The sequence below is a fragment of the Amblyomma americanum genome, chromosome 1 (assembly GCF_052857255.1).
Source record: "Amblyomma americanum isolate KBUSLIRL-KWMA chromosome 1, ASM5285725v1, whole genome shotgun sequence".
NCBI classification, from domain to species: Eukaryota; Metazoa; Arthropoda; class Arachnida; order Ixodida; family Ixodidae; genus Amblyomma; species Amblyomma americanum.
Genome location: NC_135497.1, coordinates 38,905,658 through 38,932,340, shown reverse-complemented (window position 1 = coordinate 38,932,340; position 26,683 = coordinate 38,905,658).

Here is a 26,683-nt window from a genome sequence, read left to right as displayed (position 1 = left end):
TAACGTGGTAAGACCAGGACAGATCACTAGTGAGGTTAATACCAAAATATTTAAAAGGTTTAGTTGAAGTAATTGTAGTATCGTTAATTTTATAATTTTGTGAAGTAAAATTTCGGCGGCGGTGAAAAGAGATTGGTGGTATTTTTAGTATTCAGACACATTAGCCACGTAATGCACCACTGCTGCATGCTATCCAGGACATTTTGGGGGACAGAAGCATATCGTCGGCGTTAGTTAGGGGGCGGTAGAGCGCGCAGTCATCCGCGAACAGGGGGATGGTAGACGTTACTGCGGAAGGCAGGTCGTTAATGTATATTAGAAAGAGCAAGGGCCAAGAACTCTGCCTTGAGGTACTGCTGAAAGAACGTGAAAGATGATGAGATGGGGGGGGGGGGGGCATTAGAGGAAACAATTTGCATGCGGTTGGTCAGAAAGCTTCTAATGCAGTTCAGGACACTCGGATGAATGTTTAACAGAGACATTTTAAGTAAAAGGCCGGAATGGGGTTCTTTATAGAAAGCTTTCTCGAAATCTAGGAATAGTGCATCAGTTGGGATATTGCCGTGAAGGTAGGGATGAATGTTACGCAGGAACAATGCTAATTGGGTTTCACATGAGTGACCTTTCCGGAATCCGGGCGTGCTGGTTTGGATGAAAGATCACCGATGTTAGAAATGTAGTAACAATAGCGTACATGACGTCTTCCATGATCTCAGAGCATACACTGGTTAGCGAATTAAATGGGTCCGTATTTACCTGGGCATGATGGGACACCTTTCCTGAAAACTGGAATGACCATGCCTCTTTTGTCTTCAAGTCTACCACCCGATTGGAGGGTGGCCCGTGTCGTTCCCATACACAAAACAGGTGATACCGCATTCTTTAATAATTACCGTCCCATATCGTTGACCTCTTCATGCTGCAAGCTTCTTGAACATATCGTAGCCAATTACATTAAAACATTTCTCGATGACAACAACAAATTATCGGCTTTCCAGCATGGTTTCCGCAAAGGCTTTTCTACGGTCACCCAACTTACATCCGTAATTCAAAATTTCGCTCAAGTTCTGGACCATTCCGGCCAAATAGATGTCATATTTCTAGATTTTAAGAAAGCTTTTGATTTAGTTCCGCACAATAAGCTTATCCATAAACTAGAAACTATAGGTCTTCCTTCTTTTATTGTTAATTGGGTTGCGGCTTATTTATCTAACCGATTTCAATATGTTAGTATCGATGGTCATTGTTCTAACAAACTTCCAGTCACTTCTGGTGTCCCGCAAGGCAGTGTCCTTGGGCCATTACTGTTTCTTATCTATATTAATGACATTACAGACATCATCTCTCATCCTGTTCAAATTAGGTTGTTTGCCGACGATTGTGTTTTGTTTAATGAAGTTAAAGTTCAAGACGACCAGATTTTACTTAATCATAACCTGGGGGATGGAACTAAACGCTGACAAGACAGTATTTATGCGGATTACTAATAAAAGAAACAGTCATTTCTTTTCATATAATCTTCCCACTCGGCACCTTTCAGAAGTCAAAGAATACAAGTACCTAGGAGTAACACTAACGAATAATCTTAGTTGGAATAAACATATTGAAACCGTATGCTCTTCTTCATTTCGCAATCTCTGTTTTCTTAGGCACAAGTTAAAACTAGCTCCCCCTAACGTTAAGCAATTGGCATATTACACCATGATTAGACCAAAACTTGAGTATGCATGCACTGTTTGGGATCCTCACACAAAGAATAACATTAATGCCCTTGAAAGAATTCAGCGCAAAGCAGTTCGGTTTATATTTTCTAAATATCGCACCACTGACTCACCATCTGCTCTGTTGCTTCAACATAATATACAGTCCCTTGAAACTCGGCGTAGAATACTAAGGTTAAGATTTCTCTTTCTATTGAAAACTAACAAACTGTCAATGGCCCCCGATTTGTATCTCCAACCGATAACGTCCAGGTCAACAAGAAACAGGCACACTGAATCGTTAAAACCTTACTTTGCCAGAACTAACATATTCAAATTCTCTTTTTTTCCCCGCACCATTACCGAGTGGAATCAGTTACCACCATCATCAACAGTTGACGTTGATGCCATTGAACAGGCCGTTCATTGATTTTTGTTTTGTGCTTTTTTGTATTGTGTTTATTGTGCCCTCCTGCCAGGGCCCTTCACTGGGCCTGCAGTATGTCCTAAATAAATAAATAAATAAATAAATTCGCCAGTCATGTGGGACGGAGCCAGTACCAAACGACTGCTGAAAAATGAGGGAAAGAAAAGGACTGGAAGCAAGTTTGGTGTTTCTTAAAACTTTCGAATTGATATCATCGATACCGCAGGAAGATGCACATTTTAGCGAGTCGATAATTTTCACAATACCATGCTGGTTGAAGGTGATGCCATCCATCGGCGGATGCGGCAGCGGCAGAAGTAAAAACGGAACAGGATGATTGGTTCAAAACATTGGGTACGTCGGATATGCGTACCGGTGATCCGGTCCTTTTAAACCATGAAGAACGTGGTCGCCCTGTTATGCTGACAGTGGGGATGTAAAGTGTTATTAGGCGCCACAGCTTGAACTTGTAGAGAGACCAGTTGGACTCGGTAGAACGTATAGGATACGTATAGAGGCGAAATCGTTATAGAATACAAGAACATGACGATTCATGCTAATGTTGCCTCCTTTGTCGTAGAGCGATAGAACTTTTTTGTTTTAGTACTTTTGGTAATATTAGTGAAAAAGGTAGTGTGGACTACAACGTGGTCACTAAGGCCCGTAATATAAGAAGGAGCACAGAGTTAATCAGGCTAAGTAGTCAAAATAATGTCAAGAATGTTAGATGAATGGTCAGTCGTACGGGTGGGCTCAAATAATTTGAGACAGACCGAAAGTTATACATGTGTTTAACAATTCACTAGATGCCTGATTTTTTTTGTTAAGGTGGTATAAATAACGAAGTATAAACTTTGTTAAAGGAAACATTTTTATTTGACTTGACGTTTCCATCGGAGGACCGATCAAGAGCGCACTCTCGAAAAAAATCGGTCCTTTCCTTTCAAAAAGATCGAATATGTTTCCTTTAACGAAGCGTATACCTCGCTGTATATTTTTTAAACAGTCAAGCACGTCATGCTATCTCTCTCTCTCCCTCTCTCCCTCTCTCTCTCTCTCTCACACACACACACACACACACACACACACACACACACACACACACACACACACACACACACACACACACACACACACACACACACACACACACACACACGCACACACACACACACACACACACACACACACACACACACACACACACACACACACACACACACTAAAAATAGATATGGCAAGAAAGTATTTTACTCGTCCTCCTCATCCTCGTTATTTACCATATCTTAAGCCCTGTTAGGCATCACATAGTGAGGGGAAATCATGTAGAACGGGTACAATTCATACGAAGCATAACTGTGCTAGGGGGGAAAATTATGACAGCTTGTCTTTGCAAGCTACCGCACATTTTCTGCAAGTGGAGATGGTCTTCTCGTCACAGTTCAGACAGACAAAAGGCTCATTTCCTGCTAGGGAGTCAAGTGAGGTCAACTTGTGAGGGACAACCCCTTCCACACTCCCTCGCGAAACCCAAAGGCACAGCTCCAACTGTGGCACTCTTCACGGGACATGGCTGGCCCGCTTAACCCTTGCGCTATTGGTGTCACGATAGTATTGCAATCCCGGGTCGCATCAGGCCTACAGATGCTGTAGGAGTCACCGGAGCGATACCGGCGGCACTTTTTTTTTTCTCAGCACACCAAAACTACCTGACTCATGTGGGCTTTGGAAGAATATTGAAAGTACGCTCACAAGTTTGCGTGCTGAATTAGCGGTTCACAAAAGCGGTAGTCAAATGTGGTGGCTTCATGCGTGCTTTCAAAGGAGAAACAGACAGCTCCACTTTGAGGCACTTCTGAGAAATCATCTAAACGATACACTCCACGTGCTTACAGGGGCTTCATACACTACTTGTTGTACTGCCGGTGATTATTTCAGGCTTTCAACGAGGAGCCCTCGAAGAAAAGGGCTGACGAAGGTTGGCTGCTCCGTCATCCGTGAAAAGCACTGTTTTTTCCTGCCTTTGCACTGAGAGCGCCCTTTTTTTTAACTCAACGCTGAAGGTAGGAGGAGTCAACCAATGCGTGGAGTGCCTTTCAGCCAGTCTCGCGGCGGCTTCGCTTCCGCTTTTATTTATTTTTTTAGCTTTCTGAGAATAGCTTGTTTCAGTCGCAGACAACATAGCCGCAAATCAGGCCCGCGGAAATAAAAATACGCGTGTACTCTTTGATTTTAGATATCCCTCCGCCGATGGCAGTGAGGCAAGCCGCCACGGGACTAATTAGGGAAATCGGCTGCACAGGACAATAATTCGAGGTTTCTAAGAATGCTCCGAACGTGTAGATCGAGTTCCCGCGGTAAAGAGAGTTCAGACTCCTCTTCAGTGCAACTTTAAGGACGCAGTTATGGCGTAGAGTCGGAGCATGCACCTCATGTGCAAGACGCCCGCGGTTTGAATCCCGGTTGCGCCGCAGTTCTCCATCACATTAGAAAAACAAATTGGTAGCAGCGAATGGGCGAACACAGCCGGCAACGCATCCTCTCATCAGAGCAGGATTTGACCATCTAATAACACTTGGCCACCACCTCGTACATGGGTACACCAATTAACTCCCGGCCCTCAGCCCCCAGCGCCTGTGGAGAAACTCACCAAGGCGGCAGTCAGATATACAGGGTGTTTCACCTAGCACTTTACACGATTTTTAAATATAGGCTTTTTGAGTTAGAAGAGCGTTTTTTTTTTCGGCGTAAAATCGGTAGCGGTGTGAGTAAATCAGAATACAGGTATTATCTGCTAATTAGCTGCTGGTTAGGTAATATTGAATAGTCAACTTTTAAACTATTACTGTTGGGCTCCTGAAATATTGAGAGGCCCACCGTCAATATTATCCCGATCTGTATTTAGAAATTTGAAGACGCTGTTACCCTCGGCGCTGTCGCCCAACACATTTTGCCTATATTGGGCCAAAATACATGCGCTTTTAAGAAGCTTGCAGGCAAATCAACCTGTCCAGTTCACGTAACTTGTGGAAATCGCCAAAATTTGTTGGGCATCAGAGCCGAGGCTAACCGAGTTTTGGAAATTCTAAAAACTGATGTGGAAATCACTCACAATGGGCTACGCCCGTCTCTGTAATGAAGGTACCCAACAGTATTAGTTAAAAAGTTAACCATCTGATTTTAATTAACCATTTTTCTAATTAGCAGGTTTTAGTTGTATTCTGATGTACTCCGCCGCTGACAATGCTATGCCGAAAAAAGCGCGCTTCTAACTCAGAAAACCTATTTTTAAATGCTGTGTAAAATCTCAGGTAAAACACCCTGTATATGACATAGAACAGGCTGCCGTTGGAAACTGAGCCTGGAAACGTTTAACGCTAGAGCCCAGCTAGCAGAGCTGTTCGGGGAATTAGAGGGCATGTCATGACAGAGAGGTCAGAAGGACTGCGGAGGCATACGCAGTATTAAAGGCCATTTTGCTCTCTCATTTTATTGAAGAAGCGAGAACTAGATGTAGCATGAATGGCCGACAAGGATACAGATGGCAAAATAGACGAATTTTGTTCAGGATGATGTTTCTTTTTTTTTTTATGACGCAAGGGCATTTGTGGCCATAGAGCGCAATGGCACAAGTTATTTTTCTTCTACTCATGGGGGGGGGGGGGGGTCAAAGACTCATTTTCCAAGCGATTCACCCTAAATAAGCCGCGCACCAAGAAGACCAGGGGAAAGAAGCTTGTATCCACTGCATCACCGGTGGGTACCCGGCGACACTGGGGATCGAACCCCGCACCTCCCGCATGCGAGGCGGATGCTCAGTCGACTCGGCCACCGCTGCGGTAACTCGGCATTTTGCTTTTCGCAAAGCAACAGTTTTGCTATCTTCTCCTTCGTTCTTGCTCATGGGGGGCGAGGCAGGCGTACCGTGCACCCTGACGTTGACAAAATATAACAAAAACGTTGGCGCTGCAAATGTTATCCAGTAGGAATTCATGGACCTCACGGCATACTATCCAGTGTAAGGGTTACAACGGTTTCTTTACGGATGAATAAAAAAGCCTTGACCATGTTAGTTTCACTGCGTGTAGGGGGCGCCACTTGTAATCCAACAGGGCTGCTGCGCTGCGCTGCCCACGGCTACATTAAAGTGTTCGCGCGAGTGTGCTTCTTAGGCTAATGCGCTCTCGGTGCAGGCCCTGTTTTGCGCTGATGCACGATATCGTCATTCAGCGTACAAGACTTCTGTGATCAGGCACTGCAGGTGTGCCTCGTCTAGTGGCGGTCCTGAGGGAGGCGGTGGGGGCGGACGCCCCCCCCCCCCCCCTCCCCCCCAGACGCCCTTTGCACACCTTCCTGAACGTCCATTTTCGGGCTTTCACGGAGCACGTAGAGAAAATTTGCCACCGGTTATTTTTCGAATCAAGAAGAACAAATACCTCTGAAGCAGCACCTAAGTACATTCGGCCAGGACAGCGCGGGGTCCCGATGGAGTCCAAAATAATAGGCTCACCCGACACGCGGGGAAGAAGGTCACCATCCTCAAAAACCTGTGACGGGGCGAGAAGTGACCTTTGACGCAGAACTGGAAAGCTCCTCTCCGCGACTGTGTGACGTGTCAAGCCGACCGTACGTTGTACGTTCACCGGAACATGGCTTGTACAGTGTAAGTAGCTTTTCCGCCACAACAAAGTCTCATTGAGAAAGTTCAACAGTGGTTTCGTGCGCGTCCCGCTGTCACCTGTGCACGGGTGGGGCGCATTCCCAAACACCCTTAAAGCGTGCGGGGGTAGCGGTCCCGGTCACAAAGGAGACGCCCTCGGCTCGGCGGGGCAGGCTCAACCGGATGAACAGCCACCAAGGGACAGAAGGCTGTGGTCGTTTGGAGCCCCGCTTTCGCCGGTAGCAAGCCAGAGGATGGGTCGGAGTCAAAGGTTGACTGCAAAACAAGCTTCGCATATAGAGTCGATACAGCGGTGCTTACTCAGCACTCGTAAGAATGTGTACACAGTGTTCTCTAATACAATGCAACGCATGTAACACAATACGCAAAAAAGGCTACAGTACCATTAGAGATCTTACAGCAGTGCAGCAATGTACGAGACACGCACGCCAAATAAACACGCATTGTTCACCGAGCACTGCGACAGCCCGACGACTGCTGGGCCAGGATGGAGCCGTCCCGAAGACTGGCGCGCGCACCATCTCACGTCGTCGGCTGGCCGCTCAGCGGTGTTTCCCCAGGAGTCACCCCTCTTCGAAGCTAGGCCTACGGCGCGGGCTGACTCGCGACATTCATTTGTGCGGCGCGCCGCGTCTGCTCGTCCCTGCGCGCCAAGGCAGGCGCGCACACACACATAGCGTCGTCGACAGCGCAGCTGAGAGAGAGAGAGTGAGAGAGAAAGGATATTCTTGTTGAAGGTGGAAAGGGGAACAGCGCGTGCGGTAATCTCTATCCGAAGGAGGACATGGTCGTTGCGCCGCTTTGGGGGAGAGGGGAGTGTGGAGCTGACGCTCACCCTCCCGCCGGGGCGCGCGTCGCCAGTGGTCGGCGTGAATTGTAACGCGACAGCACCTAGGTCCCGTGACCCTGCGGCGTCAGCGCAACCTGCCCACCGGATAGTGAGCAAACTGCCCACCCTGGCAGGTGACAGTTGAATTAATGACCGCTGCACCACTGCGCCAGGAGGGGTATGAGGACTCCCAGGGGTCTATGAACGTAAAGTAGGGAATGACCGTCTGCATATATTGGATTAAGTGTCCCCTCCAATTTTCTCTCGAACTTTCGAGTCGTTTCCGCTACGTTCACTTCCGTTTCCCGGTTGAAGGGGGGAGGGCATCGCTCTATACGCGCAAGGTTACGCGCTCTCGCGCCGCCTCTGGAGGTACTTCCTGTAAAGTCAGCTCCTCCTTCTTGCCATCGAAGAAAGCAAGTTACTCAGCACACATCCGTCGCTCGAGGCCTCCACCTCAGCTTCCTTTCCAACGGTGCCAGCGAGCGTGGACACGCAGAAATCCTTTCCGTGCACAGCCTGCACATTTGCCTGGCCAGTGTTCTCGTGACAGAAGGCGTCGAAAGCAACAACGCAAGAATCGAAAGTCTTGCAGACCGGTGTATGGAGGTCTGCAACCGAGCTGCGAGAGCAAGAACGCTTGCGTCTGAGCCACTCGTCTGGATATCATAATGGACCCGGCAGACGAGTGGCACCCCACTGCCAGGCTACCACCCTTGAGGCCCTTGATGCTTGCGTTGAAGAACTGTACGCCAACGTACGAACTCTACTGCTGGTTAAGACTTCGTTACCAGTCAGCATCGCCTCGGCAGAGCGCCCGTTGTCAACACACCCTCGTTTGAAGGCGTGGCTTCGGGCAAAGAAGGCCGAGGAGCGCCTGATCGCGCCTGCTTTGCTGAACGTCCACAGGCATGTTCGTGCTGACGCATCTCGTGTCACAGACCGCTTTGTAAAAAGAAAAGAAACCTGAGGACTGGTTTTCGTGAAATGAGCGTCCGTGGAAAGGACTACAAGTGTAAATGTTTAATTATTCGAAGCAAAAGCTATATTAAGGAAAGATGCATATGTCGTTTACTTTTCGCTTAAAGTTACTTTGCTCTTCATGAATGGCGCTATCATTCAAGTTATAGTATTGTGGGATAAATATAAAATGATTATATACGAGTATTGCTCAGGAAACCGTCAATATTCAAAGCATGAGTTATGGTAAAACCTCCATGTCGTTCGCCATTTGCTCTTCAACTATAAAGCGCGAAAAATTTGTTTTACAAATAGAAAGCAAACAAAGAAATCGATTGTTCTATTTTATTTTTCGTATAAGGAAGTGCGGCCGCGCCCCCTAGAACGATTAAGTGGGACCACCACCTGGCTGGTCTGTTATGCAAAGCGTTAGGCTGTTCGATGGATGGATGGATGGAAGGTATGAGCGTCCCCTTTGAAGCGGGGTGATGGCAGTTGCCACCATGCTCAGTTTTTCCTTTATTTTTGTTTAACTGCCTTGTAAGTTTTCAAAATTCGCCATTTTCTTTAAAATACGTCTTCCTACAATTTTAACCTTATGTCATCATCTCTACTTTTGAGCCCCCAATCTTCCAATCGCTTTTTATTAATTTCCACCACAGATTTATTTACATGACTATTGTTATCTCTAAACCCTGCGCCTCAGGGAAGGAGCATGGCTGGTCTGGTATGCAAAGCTTTCGAATATTGACAGCGTGGAGCGACAGGTGCGACACCTACCGCCGCGCACCTACCTCAGCGGCTCTAATCGTGGGAAGAAAGGCGGCGGGAACGCATGCGCGGAGAGAAAACAAGGGTGCCAAGAAAATGTCCGGCTTTTCTCCTATTCATGGTACTCGGGGAAGCTAGCGCTTCAAGCACACACAATTTCAGCCCACCCGCCATCGCATCTGGCTTGCCCATAGAGAAGTAAAACCCAAAAAATCATGGTCTAGGCGCAAGAAGAAAGCATGAGTACAAAGTAGCACTGAAGGTTTGCAGCGCGCATTTCGGTCCCGCTGATTTATTTTGGGCGATGCAGCGGTGGCTTAGGGGTGGAGCATCCGCCTCGCGTGCAAGAGGACCGGGTTCGAATCCCGGTGCCGCGAAATTCTCCACCGGATTTGAAAAAGAAAACTCTACGTGTCGATGGAATTGCATAACCAGGCCTGGGGTGCGGTCTGATCTTCGTGACCAGAACTGACTACGCACTCCCTCACGAGAGCAGGATTTGGCCACAATGGCAGTAGTACTTGGCCACAACCTTGTAAATATATGGTTACACAAATTAACCCTCTGCCCCAGTGGTTGCGGAACGACTGACCAAGCCGGCGGTCAGACCTGTGACGCAGCGGAGGGTGCAATAATATCTGGCTTCGCGGACAGGCCGCCATTGGAAACTGAACCTGGCAGCGTTTAATGCTAGAACCTTATACATCGAGGCTAGCCTATAGCAGTGCTGTTCGATGAAATAGCTAGCGAGTATTAAACGGGATGTCATAGGGTTTAGTGAGGTTAGGAGGACAGGTGAGCCGTATACAGTATATACTAAGGGGTTGGCACGTACTGTGCTATTGTGGATAGCACTCGTAATAAACACAGTCGACATGTCAAAGAATTCAATGCTGCTAAAGATTGCTTCAAATATTCCTTCTTTCCGCTAACCACACACGACTAGAATCAGCTACCTGCAGACGTGTTGCCTGTGGTATCTCGGAATGAGTTTTCATTCATTTCTGCATGCTTTACGATCATTTGTGTAGCACCTAGCAAGCATAATTTGTTGCGGTTTTGTTTGTATCAATTTCAGTTTCTCTTCGTATTTTTGTCACTATGCATGAATTAACTTCATTCTTACCTTAATCCTGGAAAGGACTGGTAGTCTGGTAGTATGTAATCAGCGGACAGACGAGAATTGGGTGTCGGACTCGTGATCAATCAGGTCACAGCTGGCAACATACAGGAGTGCTATAGAATTAACGAGAGCGTAGCAGCTAATGTATTTACGCTTAATAAGGTACAAGCTGAAGGTGGTTTATACGCCTACGTGCCTATATCCAGCCATGATGACCCGATCGTTGAAAGCCTCTAGGCCCAATGGTGCGATTAAAAATGAAGTAAGACTTCATAATATATGCGGTCCACCTTGCATTGTGCAGGATGTATAGGTCCTCGGAAAGGTGGGTTGTAGGTATAGTTTCGATTTATCTTAGACTTGAAGAGGGACCGGAAGGAACTAGTGAAGCGGAGGCCCATTAACGAGTAAGCAGTGAGAGGAAAAGTAGAGGTATTCAGGATTTCCCTGAAGAACAGATATTCGGCTTTAACTGAGGAAGGTGATCTTAATGTTCAAACAACGAATGATAATCTCACTGCTATCATTACGGAGTCCGCCGTAGAAGTAAGAGGTAGGATGGTTCGACAGGTGCAGGCATTCGCCCCATGTGGATACTGCTGCTCCTGAGCAACATACTCATCTGGACCAGTGGAGTGGTATGACTGTATGTACCTTTGCTAAATTGCCGAATTAATTTTATTCATTCATCTGGCTGCTTGGTATTTTCATGTTTCATATGTAATGACAGATGAAATGTAGATCTGTCCTAAGGGTGAATGTGGCCATTTGATAACACCATTTTACAGTAACGATGTTTGCAAAATGATTTAATCTATTTATCTAGTTAGGACTTTCGTTCACTACATGGCGCATGCATGCCTTAAATAAAGCGAACCAGAACTCGTGGAGTAAAAAAAAATTTCCTGACTTGTTTGTTGTGAAGATTGTATATGCCACAGCTAGCATTGTGTGATCTCCAGACGCACATGTTGATGCGTCTGTATTTCTTCGAGAGTGGGTGCAGAAAGCAAACATCTGCTTGGAACCCCTTGTGGTCGTTTTCCAGATCTAGACTTCATCTCTTAAGAATATGTGAAAGTATTTTAGTCTTGGCAAAACAGCACGCTGGGTAACAGGACACAGGCAAGACACAGATACAACGCTGGCTAACAACTGAGGAATTTATTGCTTTGCTCAAATTAAAAACTGGAAGCATCATCCAAATTGCAGAGGAGGGAAGTCATGTAATCATCATTTTGTCACATCTGTTGTGATTATTTAATCATATAGCCAAATTTTTTTCCGTTAATATTACTGACGATGTGCTTACGCAGGTTGAGCAATTCTTATGTATGATGTACGTCTGGTATATCTCGAGCATAAGGTATCGATTATGTATCATCAGAATTTTACATTCTCGAAATTGTGGAATGCACCCATAGTCCAACAAGTGTCCTGCTACCGTGCTGCCATGTCCTGTCTGTGTTGCCGACATGTTCCATTAGATGTATGTTGACACACCGACCTTATTTCCCCAACATATGACGCTCCTCATGACAAAGGGATCTTGTACACTAGGCCACTGTCGCATTCTGTGAATTTCTCTCTGTGCTTCGTCTTACACGGGACTGTCTATGAAGCACCTTTGCTGGTCGTGTTGCATACTAATTTCAGCTACTTTCTGCGAAAACAAATCAAGCCAATGCAAAGAAATTCTACAAGCTGCAAAAGAAGGTCCAGTGCCAAACATTGAAGAACGAAGCCCAAAAACTTGTGTGAAGCCAACAACTTGACCAAACTATGGCCTTCTGTGAAGATGGGTGAGGGCCTATGCCTTCGTTAAGGCAGAAACACAAAAGGATAACCGGCCTTCTGGTGTAATTGTCTCTGAACAATTAAGGATCGTGGCAGCAACCCTTAGGGTGGTATCTGCAAGAACTGCCCACCGTGGAAGACCTTTTCCTGGCAAAGAAGCCAGAAATGCCTGCATTCCTCTCGAACAGCTGTCCAGAAGAAGTGTGTACTCCATTGTAATCAAGGACTTAGGTACATTACACGCTGCCACATACCGCCTTGTCTGAGATGGTAAGAGAAGGCATTGGTTCCATGTGAGCAGCACGATTCCAGAACCAATGCGGATGGATTCCCGGAGTTGTTAAACATCTATGTGTGTTCTACCTATGTTAAGTTTAATGATGATCTGTACATTCAGTGGCAGGGAGTATGCACATGTTCCTGTGTTGCACCAATTCTCGCGACCTTCTGCTGACCTGCCTGTCAAGATCGTCAACTAATAGAAGCTTTTCGTGGTACGAATATGATAACAACCTTCCGATTTGTGTGCAACTTCCTAGTAATCATCAAGCTAACCAAGGACAACACAAGGACATTGTTGACATCTTTAAGACCTCCGAAGCTCTTGCCAACTTTTAGCTAACCAATGAAATGCCAGTGGAGGTACAATTTCAGTTTCTCGATCTATGACTGTACAGCGGAGAGGCCCATATGTGCTTGTGTAATCTGCCGCAGTCGAAAAAAATGCTCTGGCTACAGACGCACTGAAAAATGCCCTAAACAGATTGTGTATTGACCGTCAACAGGAAAGTGTCGAGGCCCAACTGACACGGTTAGGTGAAGCTAGTTTCCCAGATGACCTCATCTGCAGCCTTGGCTTCAAGGTAATGAAAGAAATTTGCCGATCTACCCCAACGAGGCTTCAGAAAGAATACGGAAGTTAGCTGTCATGCCATAAGCGCACTCTGTCAGCCACGTGCTAAAGAAAGTGGTCGGGCGGGCCGCTGTGAACTTAGTATATATGCCGATTCACACGATGGTCCGTTCGCCCGCGGCCCGTGCATCACGTGTTCATGTGCCACTAAAAACTGGCCTGCGATTCGATGACGTCAAGCGGATACGACGGGCCAAAAGAGCAGACGACGCGCTGTGTGTGCCACTGTTGCCAGATTATTTTAAAGTGTTGGTCAACGCTGGTCAAACTGGTTTTTCCTTGCGACCCATGACTGCGATTGAATTGGGCAGGTGTGGCCCTTTGTCCAATTCCTCAATGGCCTGGGCCGTCTTGCTAGCCCCGTCGATCACTTCGTCATGGTAGCGAACGCAGTGCAGCTTGTCAAAACAGCGCGCCAGCTCAGCGAAATGCGGGAGCCGAAATACTGGCAAGAGCCCGCGAGGGGAGAGGCACTTGAACTTCCTTGGTTGTCCAGTCCGCGGGCCGACAGCACGCCTCTCGATTTGGTGACGCACGAACACGTGATGCGCGGGCCGCGGGCGAGCGGTCCGTCGTGTGAATCGGCCATATGCAACGCGCCCAGCGAAGGTGCTTCAAAGACCGCCCTGTGTAAGACGAAGCAATAAGACAAATTCACAGCATGCGACAATGACGCTTTACAAAATTCCTTTATCATCCTGAGCATCATATGTTGGGAAAAAGACTGGCGTGTTAACATTCGTCTAATGGAGCATTTCGACAACTTAGACAGGATATGGCAGCAAGCAAGCAAGACACATGCTGTACAGAGAATGCATTCCGCACTTTGGAAGTTGTAAAATTTTGAGGAAATATAATCGATAGCTCATGCGCGAGATATATGATGTGTACATCATATATGCGAATTCCTCAACCTGCGGAAGCACATCATCCATAATGTTAATGAAAAAAGAAATTGACCGGATATATAATCCAGTCACGGATATAATCCGTGATTATATCTGGCTAAATAGTCACGAGAGATGTCACAAACTGATGATTCCATGATCTTCGTTCTCGGTATTTGGGATGATGCTTCCTGTATTTATTGCGAGCAAAGCGATAAATTCCTCAGTTGTTGGCGCTGTATCTGTGTCATCTTGTCGGTGTCCTGTTACCCTGCGCGGATTTGCCAAGCATCATGCGCCAACTGGCCCGGCGGCCTTCTGTGAAAGAGTTTAGTGACCTCGTGCAAAATTTTCTCAATGGTTTTTGAGTTTACTGGCCGCAGACACGAAAGATATGTTAACTTGGCACTGCTGCCTGGTTTTAAAGATGTCACATACCTGGTATAATAATGAATGCATGCTTTGTGTTGTGTTGAAGCGGTCCACTGTGATGGAAGGGGTTGCATCGCTGACTTTGACACAGATTCCATGTTTTCTTCTGTCACAGTGAATGTTACACCGACTTATCGTTGGTCTGTTTGTGAAGCATTATGAAGTGCGCTATATTTTCGTCTGTTGTCGCGGTGTTTCGGGCCTTTTATAGTCAGCTCGCTCTCCAGCAAGGCCAGTGCGTTGTTTGGACTAGCTTGTAGCAATTCATGCAGAATTAATTGCATCGCCTGATCACCTTCACTCCATTTCCTAACAGCTAGCTTTCCAGCTCAAACCTTGTTCTTATGATGCCGCTTAGAGCTTTTTTCTCTGAAACCACAATGGCCTCCTTGGAATGGTTTAGGGAATAAAAGCTGGCGCTCGCCCGCCACATGGGCAGATTTTATTCTCTCTGTTAGCGTTAGCATGCATAATATCACACGTCATAAATGAGAAGTATGTTGGCATTTTATAAGGATCATTGAGCAATGCAAACTGATATGAAATGTACTGTTTTTGAGTAAAATGCAGACTCGCTCCATGCATGCCGTTCTGCGATGGAAATCCTCAGGCGGCTGATAACCTGTTCGTCGAGGGAGGAAGAATACTCAGCAGGCTCACTACTGCGGTTCACTCTACAACTGCCATACTGTCAAGATTATGGATGTTCAGCACAAGCTACCTTATGTTTGTGTACAAGCTACTCCTGGGAGTTAGTGTCACAGTCCAAGCCTTCCTCAGGCTGGTTTATAATGATGCGCAGGCATGAATTTTTGATTGTTTCCTCTGAAAAAATTAGGAGGCAGGTGTAACTGCAATTGAATTTTAATTTTGCAGCACCATAACACCAATAAAGCAGGCATGGTGCAGTCGTTCCTTGCCTGGCAGTAAGGAATTCATTGCCGAAGCTTCTTGTGCTTTGTGGATGTCTTTGTTCTGACAATAAAAATTTCCACATTTCTACAGTATTGTGATTTGTCAATTAATGGTTTTTGTTGGTGCACAGCCTATGAAGAGCTCCAGTAATGCAGGTATATTACATTATGTAACTATTATAATGGTAAACATAAAGAACACATTAATAAAGGCAAAAAAAGTGGGAAACCCATTGCGTGCATTTTTCCTGAAGGGTGTATACGGGTGTAAAGAGTGCTAAATCGTCAATGGCTCGGCGGTAATAGGGTGCGAGTCGCCCCAACACCTTTGGGTCACTTTTTTCATTTTCGGGCTAGCTCTTTCGCGAAACACCCTGCCTGCAAGGTGTATGAAAACACCAAGACCCATCTGGGCCTGGTGCAAGGGTGCGAGTTATAGACACCTGAAAACTCCTTTAAAGACATACTACTTTTTACAGCATACAGTCGGAAAAAACTGAAGCGGCAGATGCCCCTCAAACGAAGCCCTCCAGCCAATGGCTTCGACCGATTTTCATGACGCCGCGCCCCTTTCTTCTGCCACCCACTGCGATGTCCCGCTAGCTGCACAGAGGGGGATCACCACGTCATGAGAGTCTGCCGTCGCCATTGGCTGGAAGGCATCTTTTTTAGGGGAATTTGCCGCTTCGTTTTTGAGTTGTATCCGTCTACACTAAGCTGATTAACTAATTACCAAAGGTAAACTTTTTATTGCAGTTAGGCGCTAGATTGCATTCAGAGTTGTGTAGCCAGCCGTTAGTAATAGTCATATCATTTTTAAAATGACGGAAGTCAACAGTCACCGATGCCAAGGAGCAAAGGGGATGTCTTTTTTATTAATTTTGTATTTTTCATCAATGGGAGATTAATAAAAGCAGAAGAAAAAACAACCACATGCCACCGGTGGGTTCCGAACCCACGACCTTCGAATATCGCGTCCGGTACTCTACCAACTGAGCTACGGCTGCGGCTGTCCAGTCTTCTGCTTTCGGGAGTATTTATGTGTAGTGTAAGCGAACCTTGAGAGTGTGCACGGCAAAAGCTAGTTTCGCTCGCAAGTCCAGCTCTTTTGGACATCACTTTGCCAAAACATACTATATCTCTCTTTTGACGGGATTCCCTGTCAAGCAAATAAAATAAAACGTATGTCGATGCAACATGTGTGCACATTATTTAGCTCAAAATGTCTAGCTGACATTTTATATATTAATAATTGGTTTTTGGGGGAAAGTAAATGGCGCAGTATGTCTCATATATCGTTGGACACGTGAACAGCGCCGTAAGGGGAGGGATAAACGAGGGAGTGAAAGAAGATGTGCCGTAGTGGAGGGCTCCGGAATAATTTAGACCATCTGGGGATCTTTAACCTGCACTGACACCGCACAGCACACGGGCGCCTTTTGCGTTTCGCCTCCATTGAAATGCAGCCGCCGCGGTCGGGTTCGAACCCGGGAACTCCGGATCAGGAGCCGAGCGCTCTAACCCCTGAGCCACCGCGGCGGGTACTGACGTTTTTCAGATACACGGTTTTGTACATGCATTATAAACAATAAAATTCATGTACAAAGGACTACCTTAACATTACAGAGGGCGGGATTGAACCCTGACCCTCCGACAGCCGAAGGATCCGGTTCAATGCCGGCTGCAGCGGCTGCGTTTCGATGGAAGCGAAACGCGAAAGGCGCCGTGTGTTCCGTCCATGGGATGTCAACGCACATTAAAGGACCAGGTGGTCCAAATCAACCCATATCCCTCCCTTACGGCGCTTTTCCTCCTTTCAGAGCTGCCTTCCTCTCCACGACAGCCGCAACACTTTCCTGGCTTGCCTCGCTCTGCGTTGGTTTCCTCTCGGACACCAATACGACGTACGGGATGGCCTATGCACCTCTTCTGCCTCACTTTTGGGGTGCTTCGATAAGCAAACGAGACTAAGACTTTGAGAGGGGAGACGGAATATGAAGTGACTTTGAAGACGGGCTGCTGGTCTGTTCGACGTAGGGGCAAAATTCAGGCCCGAACTTTGCGCAAAACCGCCACATCTACGCGCGTTTAAAATGATGGCGTGACAGTAGCAGTGTTTGATACAGTCGACCTCCCAATTAGCGCTCAAGACGTGTGTTCTTGTACCCTCCGTTCCGTTTTTGTTGGGATACACCATGTGATATGAAGTGTCAGAAAAATCGTAAACTGTAGGCCCAATTCACTGCGCGAACGTTAGTTCACCGCCCTCGACGGCTAGCCAGATGTCCCCGTCACCAATGATCAACTGCGTAATAATAATAATAATAATTGGTTTTTGAGGAAAGGAAATGGCGCAGTATCTGTCTCATATCGTTGGACACCTGAACCGCGCCGTAAGGAAGGAGATAAAGGAGGGACTAGGAGAAGAATGGAAGAGGTGCCGTAGCGGAGGGCTCCGGAATAATTTCGACCACCCGGAGATCTTTAACGAGCAGACATCGCACAGCACACGGGCGCCTTAGCGTTTTGCCTCCATAAACACGCAGCCGCCGCGGTCGGGTTCGAACCCGGGAAGCTGTGCTTGCAGGTGTGAAATTTGCGTGTTTGGTTGTTTCCGACACTTAATTGACTTGCTCCCAAAGCTGGACAAATGGCTTTGTCGCAGGGCCAGCTGTTGCAGCTTGCCACAACGATAATAAAATGAGACGGCCTGGAGCTTTTTCAGCACACTGCGGAATACCTACTTTCTAACTTAGAACTGCATCCTTCCTTCACAATAAGGTAGATAAATTATCCACTTTTTGAACAAAGTTTATTCACCGCGGATATCGAATGCATGGATTCTGAAACACCTCAGTTCTTGCATAGTGTGTATTACATCTCAGACGCATTAACGCGAGTAACATGCGGCCGCGATCGCACGACCTGAGAGGAAAACAGCGCGTGGGACATTGCAACAGCTCCACAGTTGAGAGAGTTTTCTAGCCCTCTTAAAAGTAATTGAACGCAGAAAAACTCAACTGAACACGTAGAAAACTAAGCTGTAAGCGGCGTATATGGCTTTCTGAGTGCACTTAGTTCATTCACCATAGCACGAGCGATCGGGGTTCTCAGAAGGAGCGCACTGAGTGCGCATGGCTGCACGATATTCTGGGAAATTAATGAACACGCTCCTTCGCGACTGAACTACACGGTTGAGCGACACAGTCCTAGGGTGGCTGAAAAAAAGATGCTGCCTCTATTACGTTGTTCAAGTACGTGTTGATATGGTCACGTCCGACGTACTATGCGTTATCGGATCGAGTTTGTCAATGCGCGAATTAGACTCGCAATTTTGGTCAGAGCGAATAAAGACTATGACCCGTATCTTAATTTAAGCGCAAATCAGCTGTAAAACTTTGTGGAAAATCAGGGGAGAAAGCGAAAGCTGCGCACTGGCAGGCGTGCTGGCACATATACCTCGCGTGCATTTGGTGTGGTTAAAACGTTGGCACAGAGTAAAAAAAAAATAAAACTGAAACGCAACTGGTTTCCGCACGCGTCGTAGTGTCCTCCCACGCACGGCTAAGTGCGGGTGTTCGGTTCCGTGCCGACGCACTGCTCACCATCGTCCACCCTGCGGGGATGTCCCTGCTTACGCTCAGGAACCTGTGGTGTCGCAACTCACCAACATCTGCATGTTGCAGACGCCCCTGCGGGGGCGGAAAAGAAGCATGGTGTGGAGCTAAATGGATACTGGAAAGAGCAGATCAGGAAGGAATCGTTCTATGATAACTCAAGAGGCAGTGCCCTACTCTTTGAAGCTAGGTGGGCCAGCAGCACAACTCGGACCTTGCCTTTCTGCGCCACCTTCTTTAGGCGGTGTGTCAGCTGGTGGGTATAGCGCAGTGCCACGCATCTAGCTCGCTCATGAGCTTGTAGCTCAGTCGTCGTTGCCCGTTTCGAAGCGTTTGTCGTTTTTAACAGGCCTTCAGCAACGGATGTCACGGATTCCCTAGGGAAGCCTGCCTTCGCCATGCGATCTGCCTGCAGGTGCACATTCTCAATCACCTTGTGTGAGCAGGACTTGTCTAGGGCAACACGAAGGCATGTCTTGGCGATGCCTCTCTTTACTAATTTAGAATGGACCGAATTAAAATTCAAAAGTTATTTTTTGGACCTTGGCTGGTACATATACCAAACTCGTGCGTCACTCAGAAAAGGCCGAACATCCAGAACCTGTAGGCTGCCGTCTCCAGAAAGCTCATGGGTGAAATTAAGAACATAGGCTGAAGACTGAAATACTTCCAAAGTTCGTTCGTCTAGAAGATCCTTTCTGTCATCCTGAGTAGTTTTAGCAACTACCACAAAGTCGTCGACGTATCTAAAAATCTTTAAAATCTTGTTGTTATCAAGGCACGCCTCAATGCCTCTGTCCAAACTGGCCAGAAACAATTCACTCAGCGCGGGAGCGACACAAGAACCGATGCACACACCGTGGCGCTGAGCGTACATCCCGCCATCAAAATTTACAAATGTTGTAGAAAGGTAAAACTCTAAAAGCGTTAAAAAATTCACGAAAGAAATAGCTGCCTCGTTTTGAAAGCCCACAGTTGCTAAAGATTCAATGCTCTCTTTCACTGTAATTAAAAGTTCACATTGGGGGATGGAATAAAACATGTTTTCGATATCAACCGAGAAGGCACAATTAGCCCCAGAAGACAGTTCCTCTTTTGAAAAAAAATCAATTACATCTTTGGACCTAGCCACTCTGAACGGGTCATTAACAGGAAGGAGCTTCAACCGCTTTTGGATGAAGTGAAAGAGGAGAGCCTGTTTCAGTGACAATCGCACGCAGAGGGATTTCAGGCTTGTGAGTTTTAGCCGAGAAGAATACTGTATAGCCATTCTTGTCAGCACCTTCAATCCTTTTTTTTGCAGACTAGCCAAATTCAGGTCATTGCAAAGGAAAATCGCGTGCTTTTTAATCCTTGAACCAGTTGAACGCTTTTTCACAAAATTTTTCTGTATAGCCTCACGCGCTTTGGCTAGGAAGAAGTGTCTTGGCGTCACTGCGAACCCACCTTCCTTCTCGGCAACAAGCAAGGTGAGATCATTAGATTTTAAATAGTCAGCACTTGCTTTCGCATTGAGCTTAGCCTTCTTAGAACGGTAATCCTTGCTTAGGAGACAGTCCATATACCTTCAGACGTGCAACGAGTTTTCTTCTCCTCAACAGCCGAGTTAGCAACCTTTTTCACCATTGAGACAAGTCCCACTGTCGTCTTTTTAGGCTCTGTGGAAAACATCGGCGCGTGACTGAGTGCAGGCTCAACCTCCTGTGGTAGGACACACCCACCCACTCACCACACAGCCACCCACACAGCTAGGATTACAAAGAATTATCTGGTGCTTACTGCACCAGATAAACTGGGCAAAATGTGTAAAGCTGTTAATGTTGCCTCAGAAAAGAAAAAAAAAACCATTGCCCGATAAAAGATCAAATGCCGTATGTGGCTTGCAGGACCAATGTAGTGTACACAATTGCCTTGCCATGCGGGAATTGCTACATCGGCCAAACTGGCCGCTGTATCATTGTTCGGCTTATGGAGCACAAGCCGGCTGTCGAGGCACTATCAGGGTCGGGACACTTGGCGGCACATTGCAAACGTTGTAAGGGTAACTGTGCGCCGATATATAACCAGACAAGGGCCATCCTTGCAAGGTCAGGCCAGAAGGAACGCGAAATACTGGAAGCCTTCCTCATTCACATGGAACGACAGTCGTGTGTAAGCAACCCATTTGTCATCCAAAGAATTACGTTTCTTAAACCAGAAGGTCCCGTTGCACATGCGCTTTAGGGTGTGCACCCGTTGTACATGATTGCCTGTGTATTGAATGATTTTTTATATATGGGGGTTTAACGTCCCAAAGCGACTCGGGCTATGAGGGACACCGTAGTGAAGGTCTCCGGAAATTTCGACCGCCTGGGGTTCTTTTACGTGCACTGACATCGCACAGCACAGGGGCCTCTGGAATTTCGCCTCCATCGAAATTCTGCCGCTGCGGCCGGGATCGAACTATATATTGAGTGTGTCTGTGTGGAATAAAACCGCTTGATGTCTAGCGTTCGTGGTGTCCGTCTTTCTTTCTTCTGTCCTTGTCTTTAGCGCTAGTCACCATGTGCATTGAATCTAAAGATCTCTAACTGGCCCAGCTGTCCGCCTTAAATAACCTCATTTCAGCCCTTTAATCAGTTCAAATCGTGCCACTCTCTTCATCCTTTCAAACTATACTTACGATACTCCAGCATATCTACCTTAAAATTTCAGCTGCAACTTTCCCCTCTCGCTTCCCGTCGCCGAATTTCACGCCTCTGCCTATATCGCAGGTTTTTTTTTTTTTCATCGTTCACCCCGTGGCAGCCAGCTCATTCAACCAGCGCGTCGAACACCACGCACAGGCCATCCCGCATCGTGCCTGCACTGTCACATTCCAAGAGTCCTTTTTTTGTGCACACGGATCACGACTGGAATCACCCTCCCTGCGGCTTAGCGCTAATCCCTGAACCTGCCCATTTCAAGACCGCCATCGAGGAAGCCATGTCATCTTGATGATTATCACGGAACAGTCATTGTCAACCGCCATTCATACGCCCGCTCCTCATGTGATGTCCCACGTGGGATCATTGAGATTCAGATAAATAAATAAATAAATAAAATACCTAGCAACCTGCCCGCCGTGTCAGGCGGCAGCTCATTTAATCGTGAGAGGCTGCTCGGAGAGAGCAACCCAACCCAAATCCCATCGATGGCAGCACCTGCAATAGGAGCGCTTGACTGCTGCACCCCTGCGTCAGGAGTGGTAGGACTCCCAGCGATCGATACATGTAAAGTAGAGAAGGACCTTCTGCATATATTTAATAGTTTAAGAGGAAAAAATGAACTCAGGCTTCCAGAGTGCATTAAGCGTCCTCTAGTGAGAAGGACTCGGAGCGTTCATGAGCATTCACTTGCTTCCCTTTTCGCCAAAACTCACAGTCTTAAATACAGTTTTTTTTCCCCTTGAACAGTGCAAGATTGGAATTCGCTACCGGCACCTGTTTTTTCCTCACAAAATTTTTCTGATTCGTTACATCGTCTACTTACCTGCTAATATTGTTTATATGTATGTTTTGTATCCGTGTGCTGCTAATATTGTATAATTTTATTCTTTTGGTTATGTATCAATGTAAATTTATTCCTGCTTTTGTCAAGCGGTGGCCTGCAGTATCCTGAAATAAATAAATAAATGGGAATTGACCCACAATCGCTATCTGAACAACTGCCTTCCGTGAAAACGTGAGCTGAACACCGGAACTGAAAGGCAAACCGAACTGCTAGCGCACCTGGCCTAACTACGCAAATCGACCGTGATTTTGTTTTCGTCCTTACATTTTTGGTAACACGTTTGTCTTTCAGTTTCAACTATTTTGATCATTCGAACTACTCGAGAATATGCAGTTGTATTTGCAGCAAATTTTTGTTACTGTTATCGACTTCAAAGTGATAAATTTGACATTCACACATGCTTAGCGGAAATATCAGATGCTTGGAAGAATTAGCAAATGGACAGCCAGCCATAATAAGGAGCTAGAAAATAAGAAGCAACGATTGTTATAGAAGTCGCAGTTTTAACCTGGACTTCCTTCATGAAGAAATCAGCTCTCTCAAACAGCAAAAGCAAATTTGTTTTAAATGCCGCTTTTGCAGTTTCAATTGATTTTTATTATTTTTTTTCTTGCTGCGAGTAGATCATGTATACTTTCCGTTATCATCGGCCAATATATGTTTTCACGCATATTCAGCAGTCAGGGAATTTTGACTGAAATAGTCAGGGAAAACATGGAAAACAAGGGAAAACATGGAAAGGGGGGAGGGGGGGGGGGCGTCCGCCCCCTCCGCCTCCCTCAGGACCGCCACTTGACCAGGCACACCTGCACTGCCTGATCACAGAAGACTTGTACGCTGAATGACGATATCGTGCATCAGCGCAAAACAGGGCCTGCACCGAGAGCGCATTCGCCTAAGAAGCACACTCGCGCGAACACTTCAATGTAGCCGTGGGCGGCGCAGCGCAGCACAGCACAAAGCTGCCTCCTGATCATCTCTCAGGCAGCCCTGTTGGATTACAAGTGGCGCCCCCTACACGCAGTGAAACTAACATGATCAGGGCTTTTTGATTCATCCGTAAAGAAACTGTTGTAACCCTTAGACAGGATGGTATGCCGTGAGCTCCATGAATTACTACTATATCTGTATCTCTGTATATCTGACTGTCGCCTTGGTGAGTTTCTCCACAGGTGCTGGGAGCTGAGCGTCGGGCGTTAATACGAGGTGGTGGCCAAGTGTTATTAGATGGTCAAATCCTGCTCTGATGAGAGGATGCGTTGCCGGCTGTGTTCGCCTATTCGGTGCTATACCAAGCTGCACCCCAGGCCGGGTTATTCGAGTTCACCCATACTCAGATTTGTTTTTCTCAATCTGATAAAGACCTGCGGCGCAACCGGGATTCGAACCGCGGGCGTCTTGCACATGAGGTGGATGCTCCGACTCTACGACATCACTGCGTTTTTAAAGGTGCACTGAAGAGGAGTCTGAACTCTCTTTACCGCGGGAACTCGATCTACAAGTTCCGAGCATTCTTAGAAACCTCGAATTATTTTCCTGTGCAGCCGATTTCCCTAATTAGTCCCGTGGCGACTAGAATCACTGCCATCGGCGGAGGGATATCTAAAATCTAAGAGTACACGAGTGTATAAGTGTGTGTGTGCGCGCGCGCGCGCGCGCGCGCGCGCGTCTGTGTGTGTGTGTGTGTGTGTGTGTGTGTGTGTGTGTGTGTGTGTGTGTGTGTGTGTGTGTGTGTGTGTGTGTGTGTGTGTGTGTGTGTGTGTGTGTGTGTGTGTGTGTGTGTGTGTGTGTGTGTGTGTGTGTGTGTGTGTGCGTGAGAGAGAGAGAGAGATAGCATGACGGGCTTGACTGTTTAAAAAATATACAGCGAAGTATACGCTTCGTTAAAGGAAACATATCCGATCTTTTTGAAAGGAAAGGACCGATTTTTTTCGAGAGTGCGCTCTTGTTCGGTCCTCCGAACGAAACGTCGAGTCAAATAAAAATGTTTCCTTTAACGAAGGGTAGACTTCGTTATATATACCACCTTAACAAAAAAAATCAGGCCTCTAGTGAATTCTTAAACACATGTATAACTTTCGGTCTGTTCCGGAGTTCCCGGGTTAGAACCAGACCGCGGCGGCTGCGTTTTTAGGGAGGAAAAACGCTAAGGCGCCCATGTGCTGTGCGATGTCAGTGCACGGTAAAGATCCCCAGGTGGTCGAAATTATTCCGGAGCCCTCCACTACGGCACCTCTCTCTCTTCCTTTCTTCTTTCACTCCCTCCCTTATCCCTTCCCTTACGGCGCGGTTGAGATGTCCAACAATATATGAGACAGATACTGCGCCATTTCCTTTCCACAAAAACCAATTATTATTATTAAACCAGAAGGTGCCGCTGCACATGCGCTTTAGGGTGGGATCCGTTGTACATGTTTGCCTCTATATAGAGTGTGTCTGTGTGGAATAAAAAGAGTTGATGTCTAAAGCATTCTTGGTGTACGTCTGTCTTCTGTCCTTGTCTTAAGCGCTAGTTAGCATGTGCATTGAATGTAAATGAGGTTAGACTGGTGTGGTCCAGAGATTGCAGGGGTGTATTCAAATTTAGGTCGCACAAATGTTTTGGAAGTTGGTAATTTTAAGGAAGAAGGCGCTATGGACAGGTTACGACGGAAATACCCAATTGTTCGATTAGGGGATTTTTTTTCTTTGGTTAATGCGGTAAGACCATGACAGATCGCTAGTGAGGTTAATACCAAGATATTTAAAAGGTTTAGTTGAAGTAATTGTAGTATCGTTAATTTTATAATTCTGCGAAATATAATTTCGGCGGCGGTGAAAAGATATTAGTACAGTCTTTGTAGTATTCAGACACATTAGCCACGTAATGCACCACTGCTGCATGCTATCCAGGACATTTTGGGGGACAGAAGCATCCTCGGCGTTAGTTATGGGGCGGTAGAGTGCGCAGTCATCCGCGAAAAGGGGGATGGTAGACGTTACTGCGGAAGGCAGGTCGTTAATGTATATTAGAAAGAGCAAGGGCCAAGAACTCTGCCTTGGGGTACTCCTGAAAGAACGTGAAAGATGATGAGAATGGGGGGGGGGGGGGGGGGGGGGGGGCATTAGAGGAAACAATTTGCATGCGGTCGGTCAGAAAGCTTCTAATGCAGTTCAAGACACTCGGATGAATGTTTAACAGAGACATTTTAAGTAAAAAGGCGGGAATGGGGTTCTTTATCGAAAGCTTTCTCGAAATCTAGAAATAGTACATCAGTTGGGATATTGCGGTCAAGATAGGGATGAATGTTACGCACGAACAATGCTAATTGGGTTTCACATGAGTGACTTTTCCGGAATCCGTGCTGGTTTGGATGAAAAAAGTTGACCGATGTTAGAAATGTAGCAACATTAGAGTAGATGACGTGTTTTATGATCTTAGAGCATACACTAGTTAGCGAATTGAATAGCTCGGTAATTACCTGGGGATGATGGGACACCTTTCCTGAAAACTGGAATGACCATGCCAATTCGCCAGTCATGTGGGACGGAGCCAGTACCAAAAGACTGCTGAAAAATGAGGGAAAGAAAAAGATTGGAAGCATGTTTAGTATTTCTTAAAAGTTTCGAATTGATATCATCGATACCGCAGGAAGATGAACATTTTAGCGAGTCGATAATTTTCACAATACCATGCTGGTTGAAGGTGACGCCATCCATCGGCGGATGCGGCAGTGGCAGAAGTAAAAACGGAACAGAATGATTGGTTCAAAACATTGGGCACGTGTCGGATATGCGTACCGGTGATCCGGTCCTATTAAACCATGAAGAACGTGGTCGCCCTGTTATGCTGACGGTGGGGATGTAAAGTGTTATTAGGCGCCACAGCTTGAACTTGTAGAGAGACCAGTTGGACTCGGTAGAACGCATAGGATACGTAGAGAGGCGAAATCGTTATAGAATACAAGAACACGACGATTCATGCTAATGTTGTCTCCTTTGTCGTAGAGCGATAGTAATTTTTTGTCTTAGTACTTTTGGTAGTGTGGACTACAACGTGGTCACTAAGACCCGCAATGTACGAAGGGGCACAGAGTTAATCAGGCTAAGTAGTCAAAATAA